This window comes from Canis lupus, chromosome 5 (genome assembly GCF_048164855.1).
Source record: "Canis lupus baileyi chromosome 5, mCanLup2.hap1, whole genome shotgun sequence".
Classification (NCBI taxonomy): Eukaryota; Metazoa; Chordata; class Mammalia; order Carnivora; family Canidae; genus Canis; species Canis lupus.
In genome coordinates, this window is record NC_132842.1 from 25,192,346 (window position 1) to 25,204,646 (window position 12,301).

The window sequence follows — 12,301 nt, forward strand, 5'->3', positions numbered from 1 at the left end:
AGGTCCAAGATCAAGGTGTTGGCAGGTTTTGTTTCTTCAGCAGTCTTTTTCACTCCTTGGCTTTGGACAGCTGTCTCCTCCCCATTCCTCCCCCTGGTCTTCCCTCTTCACCTGTCTGTGTCCTAATCTCCTCTTCTGGAAAGGACACCAGTCATGTTGGATTAGGGCCCATTATAGGACCTTATTTATTATTATTTTTTTTAATCAAATTACATCTTTATTTATTTATTTATTTATTTATTTATTTATTTATTTATTTATTTTTAATTTATGATAGTCACAGAGAGAGAGAGAGAGAGAGAGAGGCAGAGACACAGGCAGAGGGAGAAGCAGGCTCCATGCACCGGGAGCCCGACGTGGGATTCGATCCCGGGTCTCCAGGATCACGCCCTGGGCCAAAGGCAGGCGCTAAACCGCTGCGCCACCCAGGGATCCCTCAAATTACATCTTTAAAGGCCCTGTCTCCACAGACAGTCACATTCCGAGGTCCTAGGAGTTAGGACCCCAACATTCGAATTTGAGATGTTGATGTAAACAGAGGGACAGGTGCCACATACGGTTGTAACTTACTTGGCAAGGCTGGAAGAAGGGAAGAGTGTACAAAGAGTGTTTTGAAGAGGAAAGGAGGATTACAGTTATTTAGTTAGCATTTATTACGTGTGGGCCATGTCCTAGAAGCTCTGCTTAGCCTCACTTGGGCCTCCTTGAACCTCAAATAGCCACCTTCTAAGGAGAGTTCTCTTCACCTTCTTGTGTAATGTCCTCTTTGATTTTTAAATCTTACTCTGATCGGTGGTGGTTGAGGCTGTTAAAGAACTTAACCTCCAAACGTTCAAACTCATTTAGAAGTTCGGCTCTTCTCTTGAGTTCCTGACCCATGGTAAAAACGTGTATAAGCCTGTCAGCTGAGTCCTAAATTATTTCCCTGAAACGCCATGAAATACCCTGCAGCTTCTCCAAAGGACGGCCTGGTCCCACCTGGATATGATGGAACCGCAGGTTGGCGCGGTCAGTTGTGCAAGGGGGAAGCTCGGGGTTGTGGGTGGGCCAGTGTTGCGGGGTGGGGCGAGCGTGCGAGAGAGCTCTGCGCCGGTTCTGATTCAATGACTAGATGAGGTATCTGCCTTGTAAGTTGAGACTCTGAGCATCTTGTTGTCTTAACCCTTAGTCCTGTGTAAACACATGTAGGATATACCTGTAGGACCTGCTACTTGATTTGTGGGGCCTGGTGCAAGAGGGAAATGTTCAAAAATGATTAACCAGTGCAGGATGGTGACAGCAGCATGTTAAGTTGAACGTGAGGTCCTTCTGAGTGTGGAACCTGGGGGACAGGCCCCCATCACATGCCCACGAAGCCGGCCCTCGGAACGAGGAGGACTTTTCAGTTGACTATTATTTCCCCTCCTAGATTACATCATTCGTCTTCATTTGGAGAATCGGCATCATTCATTTCTAGTTATCATTAAACCTCTCTCAGCTGGGTTTCTCAGAGGACTCCATGCTATCAGGAAAATCTGGCCTTCGGCTCCACGGTTACCCATTAGTTTGCTCGGCCTTGGGGGAGGCAGGGGTGAGGCCTGGAGTCCTGATCACAGCCAACGCCTCTCTGTCTCCTGCTGCTGCCTGTCTCCTCCCCGCTGGGGCCCACAGCTTGTCTAGGAGCAAAGGTGTAACATCGCTGGAATTCTCTCCTCCTGCAGTGGGAAGGGGGAGGAGGAGCCCTGGCCACGAGTCCCAAGGCTTGCGGGATGCCTGGCGTGTGTTTTCTGGTCATAGTGGCCCTCTGTTCCTTCTCTAGCCAAGACGCCTTGGCTCAGGGGTTCTGAGAGATAGGTCAGGGTGACTCGGCTGTCGGGCAGTGCCAGGTGTCAGCCCTTCCCCGTCCCCGTGGGCACTGCCTCCCTTGTCCTGGCCTCACATGGACCTCCCCATGCTGTTGGCTCAGCTTGCGTGTCCCCTTGTCTTCTCCCGATTCCCTGGTTTGTTGGTTTCTGGTCCATACAGGCAATGCACGTCTGTACCAGCCCTTGGGTCATTCCTTGTAGATATTGGGGTATCTGCCGTACTCAGGCTCCTAAGAGCTACACCAGAAGGTAAGCAGAACTAGCTTCATTCCTGGATGAGGAGTCTACCCCCTAACCCTTTTCAGTGAACCACCAAGATACATACTGATCCAAAGGGTACCCCTTTCTTCTAAAGAGTTAGGTAATATGGGTGGGGGGGGGGAGATCATAGTACCAGGGATACATGGGGCGTGCACAATGGTAAACCACCACCTCAGGAGAAAATGCTCTGCTCTGTGTAGCCCAGTGGCTGTCTCGGAGTCTCAGAGATGACCTTGACACTGAGGAGCCCAAAAGGATGGATGGCCCAGTGAGGACCTGAAATCCATAGAGATTCCTGGGCCAGAAGTCCACAGACTGGAGTTCTGGTCCCATGTGGTAGGGAGGATAATGGTCCCCCAAAGATGTCCAATTCCCCAAACCTGTGAATATTACTTCACGTGGCAAAAGGGACTTTGCATGTGTAATAAAGGATTGGCAGATGGGAAGAGATGCCTGGATGATCCAGGTGGGCTCCATGTAATCACAACCGTCTTTATAAGGGGGTGTCCGGAGGGTCAGAGCTGGAGCAGGTGAGATGACAAAGAACGCCGAGGTGAAGAGTTGTGGTTGCTGGCTGGAGTCACAAGCCCAAAATGTGGGTGGCCTCTACGAGGCGGAAAAGGCAGGGAAATAGGTTCTCCCCTAGAGCTTCCAGAAGGAATGCAGTCTTGGCAAGACCTCGATTTTAGTCCAGTGGAACCCATTTTGGACATCTGGCCTCTAGAACTGTGAGGTAATACATTTAAAGTCGTTTTAAGTCACCGAGGTTATCGTAACTTGTTAACAGCAGAACAAGAAATGAATATCCTACCTCTGCCACTACAAGCTGCTTGATAATCCCTTTTCCTTGGTTTCAAATACTGTAATTTAGGGACAATAGTTTTCAAGCATTTAATAGAAAATTTAAAGGAATGGCATACCTTTATTGATTGAAATCCTGTGTGGAAGGCCAATGTAGTTCAGGTGAGGGCGGAGCTTCTTGGTGAAGTTGGAGACCCACTGGGTGGTGTAGGTGGAATGGCGCTGGGGTTGGGGGTCAGGCTGTTCAGTGCTATCGACTTTCTCTGGTGGGAAGGGTGAGCATTCTGTATACTGGACTGACTGCCAACTTCTGACACACAGACCAAAAGAACTCATTGGAATTGAGTAGATTTAAACTTGCGGTAGGGGCGCCCGGGTGGCTCAGTCGGTTAAGCGCCTGCCTCTGGCTCAGGTCATGATCTTGGGGTCCTGGGGTCAAGCCCCGTGCCGGGCTCCCTGCCCTCCTGTTTATACTCGCTCTTTCACCCAAATAAATAAAATCTTTAAAAACTTACTGTTGAGATGAGCGAGGCTTTCCACATGTATCTTATTTTGGGTGCTGTAATACAACTCCGAACAGAGCTCGTTTTCAAGGCATTTCCATCCAGTCCAAGATCCTCTTTTTTTTTTTTTTTTTTTAAAGCCTTAACCTTCTGGGAACCTAAGCAGAGAGATGGTGACCACCCCTCTCTTAGAAATAAGCATTGATGCAACACATCTAGAAAGAACTGCCCTAGGTTTTCATTGTTACTGAAATGGACTTCTGTCCCCTGCCACCGTCCTCCGTCCTCCGAGTGTCCCTGGGTCAGGTCTTTTTTTTCCCTAGATGTTTCCTCTTGACTTGCTTCTGTCGCTCTTGAAGGCTAGCCAAGCCAAGCTCTCGTGCGCCTCTCTGTGGCTCTTGGTCTCACGTTGGGGACGGCCTAGGACATCGTGCTCAAGCCATGGAAGGGGGAAGGAGGGAGCAAAGCAGACACGTTTTTTTGCTGGCACTAAAACTCTCTGGGAGGACTCCGAGGGTCACATACACACGGCCTGACTGTGAAATCAAAGCACCATTTAGACAACAAACACGTGGGAGCTCAATGGGTTAGGATCACTACTCCCTTAGTAAAAAGCAACTTTAGGCCTTGACAAAACAAACACCAACCTGGAGGAGGGTTAGTGAGTGTGAACTGGACTGTGCTGCACAGGAAAATCTTCTTGGCTGCTTCATGAAGAAATATGTAGAGCAAGATGAAAGGCGATCTGTATTATAGATATTTTTTTTTCTTAGCCTTGATATAATGCCTCTTACTCAGCGGAGGCACTTGTTAAACCTAGAAATGCCTGCACGCCTCCAAACACAGAGATTCTGCGTCGGTAGATCTGGGGTGAAACATTCCTGGGGACTCTAAGTGGAAGGTGCCAGGAGGCCACTTTGACAGTGACTGTTGTCTGAGCCACCGCGGTGTGGACGGGAGGTGGTCCAGGGATTCGAGTCCACTCTCGGAAAACTCGTTAACGAGGACCCGCATGCATACTTCTTTTTATTTCTCTGTACTGCCTTTCCTCTAGGATAGTTTATTAGGTGACCACATAGTAGCTCTCGAGTAAAAGCAAAAGCACGTGTTGTCCGTGCTGTACAGTGTTATGTCGTGGGGCGGCAGCTCTACACGTTTCGCAATCCAATCACGTCACCGGAGTGCTCTCTCTGAAATCAGCTTTCTCTTCTCTCCGCTCCTCTAAAATGACTTGAAGGGTCAAAGGTTTGCACATCCCCTCTGACACCACTTTGAGAAGTTCAGAGCAGCTGAATTTATGGGGCGCCTGCGTGGCTCAGTGCGTTAGGCGTCTGCCTTCGGCTCAGGTCATGATCCCATGTCGGGCTCCCTGCTCAGTATGGGGTCTGCTTCTCCCTCTCCTTCCTCCCTGCTCGTGCTCTCTTTCACTATCTTCTCTGTCTCTCTCTTTCAAAAAAAAAAAAAAACAGCTGAATTTCTTCACTACTCTTTTGAATATCATAGGGCATTTTTTTCCATGGGTCTGCTCAGCCCCCGGGCCCCAGGCCTTCACCTTATTCAGACCTCAGAGTGCCAGGGCAGGCCCGCCGTCTCCCAGAGCAGCCCGATGAGACTCTCTCAGCCGCTCCGGATGCCACCGTGACCCAGGCAGGCCTCTCACACCCTGGAAAGAAGCCTTGGTCCCTGCAGGGAAAGCAGACCAGCTCGGCCCTGCTGCCGGCTGTCCTCTGAGCTCCCCTGCCTGGTGTCTCTTTCCTCTGCATCTCCTGGCTCTAGTTCCTTGCACCACTGGCCTGATGGGGGAAGAAAAATAAGTGTCCCTCTGTCTCTGGTGTATGTGTGGCTGAGGCCTCTGTAAAAAAAAAAAAAAAAAAAAAAAAAAAAAAGATTAATGAGACAAACAGGTTTATTAACACGTAGACCTCATGTGTTACGTGGGGGACCCTCGGGGAAAGAAGAGTATCTCTCCGAGGTGAGTTAGGACTCAGGCCCAGATGCCATCCGAATAGTGGAAGGGGAGGAGGAGGTGGGCATCTTAGGGGAGAGGAAGTGACTATCTGGAAGGATGAGGGGCTTTAGAAGAACAGATGCAAGTGTGACCGTTTGTGAGAAAGTCTGGGTGTGGCTTTGGCTCCTAGAGCCCCTTTGCTGTGATGAGAACATCTCTTCTGGTGGATGAAACTCCCGGGGAGGGGATCCCTGACCTCGATCCCTGACTCCTCCTGTCAGAGGAGCTGTTCTCAGGCAGATAAGGGGGGGCTCAGAGAAGGCGTCTCCCCGCAAATGCTGTTTTGCAAGTGCTTGTGGCTTAAAATAATCAAGAGAGCAAAGCTGCGTATTTGGGGGTGGCATGTCCTACACTCATGTTCATATTTTGGGCGGCGTATCCTGAGAGCCTTCAGTCTCTACCTCCAAGACTACGCCGTGGGAGCACCTGGGTGCTGGAGGGACGGCCTGGGGCAGGGCCCTGGCGCTTGGTGCTCCTTGCTCTGAGCAGGTGCAGCTCTGCGCCAGGACGCTCGCTTGGCTCCGTGCGAGGGGCAGCCTGGGCCTCGTGTGTCTCCCTCACCGCACAGGGCACAGGTTGCACAGCCCAGCCTTGCCTACCTTCCAGCCGGCTCCGCAGCTCCGTCCACAGCCTCCCCTATATGCCCACCCTCCTCCGGGGCTCTCGCCATCTTCCCGGTGGGAAAGAAATTTCCATTCTTCCCCAAAGACGATGCTTCCTGGGTAGTCCTCTCAAAAAGAGGGCACCTCCTCGTCCCCACCTGCCGTCCAGGGGAGGAACTGGGCTGTATCTCCCATCATCTTCACTGTTGCTTCCAGCACATTACCTCCTCCTTTTTTTTAAATTTTAATTTTATCCATTTATTTATGAGAGACGCAGAGAGAGAGGCAGAGACACAGGCAGAGGGAGAAGCAGGCTCCATGCAGGGAGCCCGACGTGGGACTTGATCCCGGGACTCCAGGATCACGCCCTGGGCCAGAGGCAGATGCTCAACCGCTGAGCCCCCCAGGTGCTCCCCTACTCCTTCTTTAATGAAAGAAAAAAAAAGCAAAAACCTTTTCTCTGTGACATCTGGTTTTGTTATGTGCTTAAAGCACAGGAAGTTTCAAGAGATGTTGTGCTTTGTGCAAGAACTGTGACTCTCCTGGGCACCCGGGTGGCTCAGGCGGTTGTGTCTGATTCTCGGTCTCACTTTAGGTCATGATCTCAGGGTCGTGAGATCGAGCCCAGCATCGGGCTCAGAGCTACGACTGCTTGAGATGCTTTCCTCCTCCCTCCCCCTCCCTCGCTACTCCTGCCCCCTCCCCACTGCGCTCTCTCGCCCTCGAATAAATCTCAAAAAGAAGGAAAGAATTGAATATCATAGGGCATTTTTTTCCATGGGTCAGCTCATGTCCTTGCTCCCTGGGCCTGCAGTACAGCCTCCACATCCACTTCCCTTCCCGCCAGGGCCTGGGTGTCGGTAAAGACAGCCCAGCCGTGCGCTGTCCCCACAGTCCTGACCCTTGCCTCCGGCGCCCTTTGCGTGCACCCCATTCCCACTCACCCCGGGATCTTGGGATCGCCTCCACCTGAGAAAGTCCGGCCAGCCACACCCTGCTCCCCCATCCTGTGGTTTTATCCTTCTGGCTCTCAGGCCTCTCACATTTGGTCTTCGACCTCACAGAAAATGCCAGTGCCCCTGTTGTTCCAATTTCTTGTGACACATTAGCTCCCGCCTAGACTTTCTGCTTTTCGTGCTCAGCCTGAACCCCTGATTGCAGTGACTGTCATACCAGAGCCTCCGGTGACCTTGTGCCAGTCCTGAGGAGCCCCTGCCCGCTCGCACCCCAGCCCTGAGCTAGCCGGCGGCCTGCTTTCACTCCTAGTGCCGGACAGTCCTGGACAAAGCAGACTTGCAGATTCTGTGCACACACTCTAACACTTGCACCCCGTGGCGCAAGGCATGTGAATATACAGATTTGATAAAAGTCTCCACCACCAACAGATGAAATTACCAGGGGGGGAAGTTTTTGAATTTCCATCAAGGGGCATCCTTGTGTCTCGCTTTCTTTACTCTCTTCCCTGCGTTAAGAATTCTCTCTCATGGGCCTCAATTCCATTTTGTAATCCTCCCCCTGACTGTGAAGAGCTCTCCCTGCAAAGATGGAAGCTGCTGGTAAAGAGCCTTCTCCTCCTTATGGAGAGCTCATTCATTCATTCTTTCTCTCACTCATTTGTTCATTCCCTAATTAATCACTGGGCACCTACTTTGTGCCTGGCGTGTCCTCATGGGGAGGGATACAGAGGGCAGGAATCTTGTCTGTCTCGCTCATCTCTGTATTTTTTGTAACTTGGAATTCATGTATTTTTTAAAACCAAAAGTTTATTGATATGTGAAAATTTAGTGTATTTTTTCATGTATATAGCAGGCTGCTCGAAATGTTTTTTTTTTTAAGATTTTATTTTATTTATTCATAGAGAGAGAGAGGCAGAGACACAGGCAGAGGGAGAAGCAGGCTCCACGCAGGGAGCCCGACGTGGGACTCGATCCCGGGTCTCCAGGATCACACCCTGGGCTGCAGGCGGCGCTACACTGCTGCGCCACCCGGGCTGCCCTCAAAATGTTTGTTGAGTGAATAGATGAATATCTGAAAAGGATACCACTGACCCCATGATGGATAAGACCTATACTTCTACACTCCACCCCAGGCCCTGGCAGTGAGGTTAGCTTTTGTGTTTCACCAAGACAGACCCCAGGTCAGTGGGCCCAGTGACACCCTCACCGAAAATGCCAGCACATTAGGGCTGTAGGGTGACTTTAGGGGACTCTGAGCACATTTGTCTTCATGGGCCCCTTTGTCCAAAGGAAAAAAAAACATATTTTACAGTGGCATTTTTCTGATTTTCAAAGAAATGAACATGAAAACATTTTGGTGAGCCCGTGAGAGGATCGTGAGTCCTTGCCTGTGTCCCTCTGAGCCCTGACAGAGGTCCGGTCTCCGTGAGTGGAGCCTGAGCCCCGCTCCCACCGCTTGCCAGCTGGGAGGTTTGGGGGCCATCCCGCGGTGTCTTCATCTATAAACTGAGGTGGATGAAGGCATCACCATAAGGGGGAAAATCTTTTTTGGTTGGGGTATCTGGAGAGCATCTTCGGGTGGAGCGTGCTGCAGGAGTAATGCCTTGTCTCACAAGGTGCAGGGTGAGCTGGAGCTAAAGACAGATGAGGCCCCTGCCCAGAAATTTGGGGGGCGTGGGTCAAGAGCAGAAATGTCAAGGGGAGACTGACGAGGAAGGAGGCTTCTCTCCTTCATCTCTGTGGGACCTCTTCGGTGATGTTTCCGTTTCTCTGTAAAGCTTTCTGAGAGTTGAGTCTGTCTTGGGGACCTGGGAGGTGCTGAGTTCTGCTCCCGGGTGGGGCTGGGTCTGGAGCACAAGCAGCGGCCCCACGCATCGGTGCCTGAAGGCTCTCAATAAACAAAGCTGCCAAAGCCCACTGCCTGCCTCGATTGTACCATATGTACCATGATTGGTAAACTGACTATTGATTATCTAGGGCAGTGAGTGGTTCTCAACTGGGAGTGATTCTGTACCTCCTCCTCCTCCTCCGGGGCACAGTGGACAATGCCTGGAGACAATTTTGGTTGTCACAACTGCTGGCGCAAGGGTGCTACTGGCACCTAGTGGGTAGAGGCTGGGGTGCAGCTCAACATCCTGCAGTGCACAGGAGGGACCCCAAGCAGGGAGGAGCTGGCTCAGAGTGTCCTTAGTTACCAGGCCTGAGAAGCCGTGATATAGCGCCGTTCCTCTAAGGGGAGCCCAGCATAAAAAATCAGGAGCAATCTTCACTGTGCACTGTGAGGTCGGCCAACTGTATTATTATTGAAATAACAACAACAACACCAACAACAACACAGTCTACTTATGAATTCCTTCCTCTCCACTGCCTGGCCTGAACTAGCATCTAAGTTCACCATATAACCCGCTGAAGAAGTTGTGTTTATTCCCAGGGCCAAGAAGCAAATGGGAGTTCTCCACGCACAGTAACCTAACCCGTTAGGCCGCGGGCGGTTCCGTCCAGAGGTGGGCCAGCGGCGCCCTCTGCTGCAGAGGCTTGTAACGGCCACTTCGTGCGGGGGTCAAGAAACACTTGATGCCAGTCGTTTTGTTTTTTTTTTTTTGAAAAAAGATTTCATTTATTCATGAAGGACACAGAGGCAGAGACACAGGCAGAGGGAGAAGCAGGCTTCCCGCAGGGAGCCCGACGCGGGACTCGATCCCAGGGCCTCCAGGATCACGACCTGGGCCGAAGGGAGATGCTCCACCCCTGGGCCACCAGGAGACCCAATGCCAGTCATCCTAAATGAACTGTGTTTGGACCCACTGACCTGTTATTGAGCTTGTGATTGCCTACAAGGGTGGGGCTTATGTTGGTTTATAGGATCAATTCCTTTCTTATATAGTACCCAAGTGTTCAGACATCATTTTTTAAAAAGATTTTATTTATTTATTCATGAGAGAGAGAGAGAGAGAGGCAGAGACACAGGCAGAGGGAGAAGCAGGCTTCCCGCAGGGAGCCCGATGCGGGACTTGACCCCGGGGCCTCCAGGATCAGGCCCTGAGCTGAAGGCAGATGCTCAACCGCTGAGCCACCCAGGCGTCCCATAGACATCATTTGATAATGATTAAATATTCCTCATCCTTCTGTATAAGCACAGAATTAAATTCATGAAACAGTATCAGAGCTGAATGGTACAAACAACAGAAGCAGATCCAACAGAAGAGATCCTAGGGTGCTCTTTTTAAGCTTTTGACTACTTAAAAATCATAGAAAACTTGGTAAAAGTATACAAAATACAGAAAAGCAAAAGGAAGAAGAAAAATTTTGGCAGTCCCACTTCCAGAAAAAAAAAATTTACGTTTTGGGGTATTTTTTTCTAGTTCTTTTTCTAGGAACATAACGACTTTTTATTTATTTTTTAAGATTTATTTATTGATTTATTGAGAGAGAGAGAGAGACAGAAAGGCAGGCAGGCAGAGAGGCAGAGACACAGGCAGAGGGAGAAGCAGGCTCCATGCAGGAAGCCCAATATGGGACTCGATCCCGGGTCTCCAGGATCAGGCCCTGGGCTACAGGTGGTGCTAAACCACTGAGCCACCCGGGCTGCCCACGTAACGACTTTTTAAAAACTTGTTTTTATTGTTTGTTTTGACTAGTTGTTATATGCTATAGATAAAAAAAAATCTGTGACCTTTTTTCCTTCTAAATACATCATACCTGTTTTCCATGTTATTATGAGCATATTTTGCTCCTGGGCTGGGGCGGGGGATGTGCAGATATGTCACCTAGAAACGTGCAGATACGTCACCTAGAAACGATCCCGTTTCTGGGGAAGGCCGTGCTGCCCTGGCTTCTGCCTTTGCGCGCCCCCCCCCCCCCCCCTCGCCCCGAGGGATTGCCTCAGCTACAAGAAGTCACCTGAGCCAGGTCTGTATCTTCCCAGCACAGCCCACATCCAGGGCCCAGCAGAGACAGGTGCGAGGGTCCTGCCATTTGGGCCCAATGGGGAAGAAGTCTGGAGGCTGTTTCTGCTCCAGGAGGTCGGCTGCCCCTGGACTTGCGCCTCTGCCCGGCCCTGCTTGCCCCTCTGGTCTCCCACGGCTGTTCCTCTGAGGGCACCTGCTGAATACGCCCTGCACCCGAAATTCCCTCTCATGCTCTGCCTCCCACGCAGCAGATCCTGTGTCCTCGTGACTATTCTAATTTTTTGAATGTGGTGCCATGTGCATGTGTTCAAACAAACACGTGAACGGTACTAAAGGGGCATCGGGTGCAAAACTAAGTCCCCCTCCCACCCTGACCCCCCAGCACATGTTCTCCCCAGACGCAAAGACCATTGTCCATTTTGAGGGTATATTTCCAGGGCTGGGTTGTCCAGCTACTGTGCGTTAATGTGATGGTGAATGATGCGCGTCCACTTGACTGGACCCCAGGATGCCCACGTAGCTGGTTAAACATGAATTCTGGAGTGTGTTTTAGGAAGATGTTAGCTGGGGATCCCTGGGTGGCTCAGTGGTTTGGTGCCTGCCTTCAGCCCAGGGCGTGATCCTGGAGTCCTGGGATCAAGTCCCACATCGGGCTTCCGGCATGGAGCCTGCTTCTCCCTCTGCCTGTGTCTCTGACTCACTCTCTCTCTTTGTGTGTCTCTCATGAATAAATAAATAAAATCTTTTTTTTTAAAAAAAAAAAAAAAGGAAGATGTTAGCATTTGCATTGGTAGACTGAGTAAAGTGGACCGAGTGGGACTCATCCCATCAGAGGTACAAATGCTGGAGGAAGGGAAGATTCACGCACCCCCTGCCTGCCTGACCTGGGACATCAGTCTCCTCCTGCCCCTAGAGCTCCTGGTTCTCTGGCCTTCAGACGTGGCTCTCAGCCCTTGAACCAGGCCTCTAGCGCTAGCTCTGCAGGCCTTCAGTTCTGCAGAGGGTGGGACCACTCAGGCTCCGTATGTGCATGAGCCAATGCCTCAGAATCAATCTCTTTCTAGAGATCTCTGTCTCTCTGTCCACCCAACGGTCCTATCTGTTCTGGTTCCCCAAGAATCCCTATACAGCTGCATAAAGGAAAAAAACACCCCTTTTTATTTTGAAATAATTCTAGATTTACTGGAGAGTTTCCAGGATAGTGTATCTTCTTCCAGCACCTTCTCTAATGTTACCATCTTATCCCCCTTTTCCACCGCAACTGGGGAATGAACGGTGGTATGTACTGTTACCCCAACTACAGACTGAAGTCAGATCTCACCAGTTCTCGACTCCTGTTCTTTTCCTGGGTGATGTGGGATCTGCATTGCATTGAGCAGATCGCTTTGTGGCTTTATGATACCCCTGCCAGCAGGTGC